The sequence below is a fragment of the Myxocyprinus asiaticus genome, chromosome 28 (genome assembly GCF_019703515.2).
Source record: "Myxocyprinus asiaticus isolate MX2 ecotype Aquarium Trade chromosome 28, UBuf_Myxa_2, whole genome shotgun sequence".
NCBI lineage: Eukaryota > Metazoa > Chordata > Actinopteri > Cypriniformes > Catostomidae > Myxocyprinus > Myxocyprinus asiaticus.
The window spans coordinates 29,464,343-29,471,804 of NC_059371.1; the positions used below are offsets into that span (position 1 = coordinate 29,464,343).

The 7,462-nt window shown below is 40.0% G+C and overlaps 1 long non-coding RNA gene across 1 annotated transcript; it reads left to right on the forward strand.

The window, feature by feature from the left end:
- Nucleotides 1-407: 407 nt before the first annotated feature.
- On the forward strand, nt 408-7,072 carry LOC127418702 (uncharacterized). The gene is made up of 3 exons (XR_007893533.1): nt 408-501; nt 4,635-4,703; nt 4,811-7,072. It is a non-coding gene; the product is annotated as an uncharacterized LOC127418702 (long non-coding RNA).
- The last annotated feature ends 390 nt before the right edge of the window (nt 7,073-7,462 follow it).

The following is a 7,462-nucleotide window of genomic DNA, read 5'->3' on the forward strand; positions in this document are numbered from 1 at the left end:
GCGCCTGTCGGTCAGCACTTGTTGAGCACGGTACACTTTTGACTGCCAGGCATAAGGTGGCGGCAGGCAACAATGCTAAAAGTAAAACAAGAGCAAAACCTGTCAAAGAGACATGCAAAAAAAATAAATAAATAAATAAACTGAGTATTTTAACGTTTATGGATTGGTTCCGTTTATTTCCATTGTAAGTGCCTCAATGTGACACAGATCTTTGAATTTTTTTAAATAAAAATAGGGACAAGTCGATATTTTTCTTTTTTTGTGATGATACACATTATACCACAAATGCTGTCGATTGAGGTTAACTTGTGTTGAACCCGGAATATTCCTTTAATGATTTAAGGTCAGATTCTTCATCACAAGGTGTGTACTGCTCCCTACTCACTGAGCACGGGATATCTGGTGAAGTCCACTTCAGTTGACAAAATTCGTTCCTTTGGAATACCCTGCCACGTCATCAAACACAGACGACGCTTGAGTCGCGCTGATCACGGGGTTCAAGTAAGATGACACAAAATACTCTTGTAAACACATACAAATGTACAATAAATAACCTTATGCATTTATATTATACATTCACGTGTATACTTATAAAAATGTATTGTTATCAATGGCGTAGATTTGGCTTGAATATTGGGGGGTTGCAGCCTGAAGTATTTACATGTTTCCATTGATCATGGTTCAAATATTGAGGGGGATGTACTTGCTTGTTTTGATTGTTGGAGGGGTTTAACGTCCCCCATCCCCCCTGGAAACTACGCCTCTGACTGTTATACATTTTAATTAATATATTTCTCTAGACTTGTTAGATGACTGTTGCTTATTAATTTAAAAAATAAATGTTATGTGGTTATTGTATAATATGTGTGTCTTCTTAACTGTTATATGACCCATTGTCATGATAATGGATGTAACGGTCGCATCTCGTGCGCCTTGCACCAGTGATGGGAAGATCGGATCATTTTACTGACTTGGATCTTTGAGTCTCATTCAGCAAAATGAACAAATCTTTTTTCAAGTCATTTCGTTCATCATGTGACAGGCTCTACAGGAAACAATATTGATTTAGTTCACCTCCCGAGTCGGTCTTCAGAGTTCGGATCTGAGTCTTCGTTCATTTGACACGTGACCTCCAGGCTCTGCACTCATTCACGAATGACAATTACTGGTCTTTTTCCATTATTTTTCTTCTTTACAGCTCACAGTCACAGTGTGTTGCTGTTGTTTGTATCATTTGTTGAGCTTATAGGACAATCCCTTAGAATAATCGACACTATCTTGATATCTTGGGTGGGGAGTAGGGGTACTAACTTCATTGGGGTCATCAGGTGGGCACCCTCCTTCCTTGGTGTTTCGTTGATAAGCCCACGACACCTCCAAAGGGCTCAACAGTGACATCTGGTGTCCCAGGTGAGCCCCCCTCCGCTTTTACCCCTCTTGGTCATTTTGCTGCCCAGTTGCCATAGCCAGTTGCTGCTTCAATCAGCAGCCTCTGAAAGCGAACTGACGGCTCGTCGGAAGGCCTGCCCTCTGACTCCCAACCCCTTCAGCAGCCTAGTTGTTGATGTAGCTATAAAACCTCTGCAACCAACCTCTACGGGGAACAACTGGGTTCGCCAGCCCCGTTGTACTGCCTCGGCTGCTAGGTCTGAGTACTTCAGCCTTTTATGTTCATACGCTTCACCAACTGTAGCCTCCCAAGGCACAGTTAGTTCCACAATGAACAGGGACATTTGCGAGGTTGACCACAAGATCAGGTCTGGCCTGAGATTAGTTGTAATTATCTCAGGCGGAAAGATGAGCTTCTGGTCTAGATCAACATGCATTTTCCAGTCCCGGGCAGCCTCCAGCAGGGTCGATTCCCTTCTTGCAGTTGGGTCCACTGGAAGTTGTCCTGCTTTTATGAAGGTGGTGGTTTTTGAGAATCCAGGTATTGGGGGAGAGAGGGCATTGGTAGTAGTTCTCATTCCCTCCAAGGTATTCACAAGTTGTCTCAGGACCTGGTTGTGCCTCCAGGTGTAACGGCCTTGGGAAAGACTGGTTTGACAGAGAGGACATGATGGATCTTCTCCAACCCACTGGTTTAGATTCTTGGGTGTGGGAAGGACATCATAGGTGGCTCTAATGATGAAGCTAAGTCTACTTCCTTCCATCTCCCAAAGATCCTTCCAGGTGAGTTTACGATGCTCCAGGTTTTCCCAGTTAGTCCACTGGCCCTGTTTGGATGGCGAATTTGCCTTTCATCTCTCTGCCTCCTCCTGCTGCCAGACCTCGGCTACTACCAGCTTTCTTCTCTGGGTGGCTGTCGCATTGTGCCATATGGGTCTTCTTGCCCCAAGTCCAAAACCCCCTCTTCCCTGCTGCACCTGTCGTACGATGTCTCTATGCCTGAGAGCAGATTTTGCTTGCTGTACAGCCTCAGACGGGGTCCACTTCCTCCCAGTTGCCAGTCTGGGATACGCCGCTTGTAACATAGCATCTTGAGACTTGGTCAGGGTCATGTCCAGCCTCACTTTGGTGCATTTGTACTCTTCAGTGAGGCTAGAAACAGGCAATTTCAGAGCACCGTTCCCATACAAGCGGATATTGCTGAGGCAACGCGGGAGTCCAAGCCACTTCTTGATGTACGAACTGACTGTCCTCTCCAGCTTCTCGACTTTGGTAATGGAGACTTCGTAGACTGTTAGAAGCCACATCAGACGGGGCAGCAATCCGAACTGCAGATACCACAGTTTCAACTTACCAGGAAGCAAGTTCTTGTCTATGCTAACAAGGCCTTTGATAGTTTCTTCCCTCAGTTGGTCACTCTGGTCTGAGTCCTTGAGGCTTGCATTGTACCATCGCCCTGAGCTCTTGACTGGCATCTCCAATACCGTCGGGATGGGTGTTTCATCGTTGTGGAATCTCTGGTCTACAAGTTTCCCTCTGACGATGGATATGCTTCTGGACTTGCTGGGTTTGAACTTCATCCGTGCCCACATTATGTTGGCATGAAGCTTTTCCAGTAGACGTTTGGTACATGTGATGGTTTAGGTCAGGGTGGTCATGTCATCCATGTAAGCGTGCATGGGAGGTAGTTGCTGTCCAGACTGCAGATGTTCTCCTCCTACGACCCATCAGTACATGTCAGTATGGCAATAAATGCCTTTTTAAAATCATATGAATTGTCATGATGAATTATTTTCATGTATTTCATGCAGGAAGTGTTGAGACGATGTTTTATTTAAGTGTAAAATTAGTTAATAAATAAATAATGCTCAATTTGGGTCTTCTCCCAACAAGAACATAAGAATAAATAAATAAATAATACAACGAGGGGATGCATCATGAAGGAAAAATACATTACAATTTATTTAAAATCAACTCAATAAACAAGTAAATAATATGGGGTTTCCTTATAGCTCTTGTAGTTTATGATATTTTCTGATGAGAAGATAAAAGTCATACAAAGTTTAAAACAATACTCTTTATTACCGGATTCTATGGGATGGGAAAAAACATCATGACAGAAATATTCACAAAGTTATGAATTGCAAGAAATAAAATTAGTGACCAGAAACATTTCGTGTGACTGTAAGGGCAAAAATAAAGCATCTCAAACTGCTTGTTGGGAGCATTAAGAAGTATTAAGTAACTTCTTTTTGCAATACAGAGACTTTGCGGCTGTCAGTGAACGACTTGTACCCAAAGACCGACTCGGGAGGTGAACTAATGAGTTCTGTTTCCTGTACAGAGCTGTCCCCGCTCCAAATGAACAAAACACGAGCACGGATTTTGCACATGTGTGGCTGCGACAAAATGAACGAATCACTCTCTGAGACTACTCGTTCTTCTGAGTCATATAAAAGATTCTGTGTCTCGTTTGGAAGGATGCGTCCTCCTGAGGTCATATTTGTCGGCCACATACGTCATCGAGGCTGTCTCGTTTCATAAAAGCGAGTAGGACACTTCGAATGCAGCCTTAAATGCGACCTGCTTTCTCTGGAATTCGGAGGATGCATGAGGTGTATCCTTCGGGGGCACTCACAACCCACAATTCTTTGCTTCAACGGAAATATCTAAAAAAATGACGCCAATTTGCCCGTAAATATGATGTTCAAACGCAAGTAGAAGTACCTCAGTAGAAGGGTGCAGAGTATATAATATGTATAATTATAATACTATATAATTAAAATAAAGTACTAGACTAAAAGTACACTTGTAAAATCTATTTTCTTTTCTCTTTACATCATAACTCTCCTAAAATGTACCTCATACCTTCCCTTCCAGAGGGACTTTGTTCCCTTCTCACTCAAAGCGCTCAGGCTTGTTAAAGAGTGGCGTGCCGTCATAGCAACCATGTTACGTTACGCTTCCAAACGAGACACAGCCACTATTTTGCACTCGAGCACAACCGCATAGAAAGCACACCTTATGTAAATTAAGCTTAATTAAAACGAAACCATCTCAAACTCAATTCGTTTATTTGATTTTAGCATTTATTTTAGACAAACTACGCTGCATCGGAAAACATAGGCAGCTGACCTAATCAGTTAATGGCTTCACTGACAGCTGTTTTGAATGAATGGAACTCTTAAGAAAACCGTTCTCCGAACAGTTTGAAAAGCACCTTATTTCCATGTTTCCATATACAGCCTCCGAAGGCAGCATTTTCCTGGTTTCAGACGCAGCCGTGTCAGTACTCTGCTAGTTCGCAATGACTGGTGGGCAAATATTCCTCTCCACTTCCTGTGAAGTGATGTATCCATGTACACTTATTCCCTATGCTGTTTACTGTGCCCTTCCGACTTAACATAAACGTTTCCTTCAGATTGGAATCTACCTTAAAATGACTGAATACCATGTGAAGTTCACTTCGGAGGACCCTAATGGTCGACTGGTACACACCTACAGTGTTTTCTAACATATCCTGAACAGGCTTGCTGAATTAACGGCAAACACAAGGGGCAACATTGTAGCAGTTTACCTGATATTTGCATTAAAAAGCCACGTTTATGTTTTAGCTCTCTATCACTAAAATATGACATCGACATACAATGAAAAAATTAATTATTTTGTGGTGAAGTAAACATAGCATCAAAGATTTAGTACTTTCTACACTGAATAAGTCTGGTTAAGCATGAACCTGAAAATATTAATTAAATTCTACATTTGTACTCAATTCAAACATGTGAAAATGAATGCTCTAGTTTATAAGTAAATAGTATTTATGACTGCTTGTTATTATCTTTACAGTGTATCATCATGTATCAATCCTAAAGTAGAAAACTTGGTCATATTTATTCACTAATTAGGGGCCAAGCACTGAAAGTTCTTAGGCACCTATTGTAATCGTTAGTGTTCTTTTTGTTATTAGGGTCCAAGCACTGAAAGTGCGTAGGCACCTATTGTAATCGTTAGTGTTCTTTTTATTCTTCTTCTTCTTCTGCCATTGAGTCTATGGCTTCCCATAGAACCTTATGTGGCAAAGTTGTGAAATTTGGCACACAAATAGAGGACAGTCTGAACATTAACTGGAGCAAATTTGGAGTCTCTAACTCAAACCCTCTAGCGCATCCAACTGGCCAAATTTTCACACGTTTATGCTAATAACTTTTGAACCGTAAGCGCTAGAATCAAAATTCCTTTTTCCTCTGATTCCTTAACTCGAGACGAATCGACTCCTATGTCGTCATTTTGCGTCTTGAAAATTTTTCGAAAAACATATTTTTTCTAACTCCTCCTAGACCGTTTGTTCAATTTGCACAAAAATTTAATCAGATCATCTTCAGACCAGGCTGATAAAAAGTTTTGGAATTCAAGTTGATTAGTCAAACTGTTCTTGAATAACCCGCGAACAAATTCGACGTAGAGCACGCCAAATTGGATGTGAGGCTATATCTCCGCAACGCTTTTGCTTATTCACACCAAACTTGGTGTGTGTTATGACAACCATGACCTGAGGGTACTTGCACAGTTTCGGCACAGCACTACCTAGTGGTCACGAGATATGAAAAATGCATATTTTTGCTTATAACTTCTGAACGGTTTCACCTGGTCTTGTTAGATTCTGTGTGGGATGCCGAGTCGAATGATACAAAATTTTCCTATGTCGGCCATTTTGGGTGTCGCCCATTTTGAATTTTGTTGTAAAATGCTTTATTTTTCAAACACATTGACATATCCTTATGAAACTCGTTATGTGTCATTGGCACAATGCCCTGAAGGTACTCAAAATGTTTTGGGACAGCGCCACTTTCTGGTCAAAAGTTATACCAAATTTTCTTAAAATGCTAATAACTTTTGATTACTTTGTGCTATTGTCATGAGATTAGTCTTGGTAGATTCCATGGGTCATGCCGAGAACGTGGATACCAATTATGCCATGATCAATCGAACTTCCTGTCCGCCATTTTGAAATATTTTTAAAAACCTACTTTTTCTAACTCCTTGAGCGTTTGTCAGATTTTAACCAAAATCGAATCAGACCATCTTCAGACCATGCCAACAAAAAGTTATGGATTTCATGTTGATAAACCAAACCATTTTCGTTTAACACAACAGTGAATTTGATGGCACGGTGCCAGAATGGTTTTCAGGCTCTATCTCGGCAACGCTTTGGCATATTGACATGAAACTTTGTATGTGTCATCATGACAGCACCTTGACTACACCATATCAATTTGGTGACAGTGCCACCTGTTAGTCAATAATAAGTAATATGCTTTTATGTCCCATTGCAATTGATAATATTCATGGTTTTTCAAACATTTTGCCTAAAATCATGACCAGATTGCTTACTTATTTTTTTTGCCATTGTTGTGCCTAATAATGGTTGATGTGCTTGGCCCCTTAATTGCTGCTTTCAACTATATTTAGAGTTAGTTTCACTGAAGAAAATAAGTACATTTTACTCAAAATTTCGAGGCTGGTATTCCTAGCATGCACAGGGCTTGAATAATTAATGAGCTTGCATTGTTTCACTGTTTTATTGTTGAATTTTTTATGTTTGATAACTTGTTTTGTGAAATGTGCAGCTAATTTTCAACTCAAAATGACCTGTTCATGATTTAAATAAATAAATACAATTATCTGTTGATTGTTACCATCATCGTCTTTTGTGCACCAAGTGTTGAGATATGTGTGAGCAGTATCTTGTTTTTTATCACCAAAAATGCAAGGTGACATAGCATGCATTAAAGCTTCCCTGTCAATGATGTCTGAGTGTCATGTGATGTATGTTTATTAATGCTTTAATAAGGAAAGATCCAATGTGAAATGTTCTAATAAAATGTTCGTCTTTAATTGTTAACGTTTATTTTAAGTACTATATATCAGATTATTAAATTACTGTAGATATTTGTTAAATTTACTCTCTTCAATATTATGTAATTAAGATAAAAGATTTTAGTTTATTTGACACCATAATAATTTATTTAGAAACACTCTGCAAAAAAAAAAAAAAAGAAAAGAAAAAGAAGAA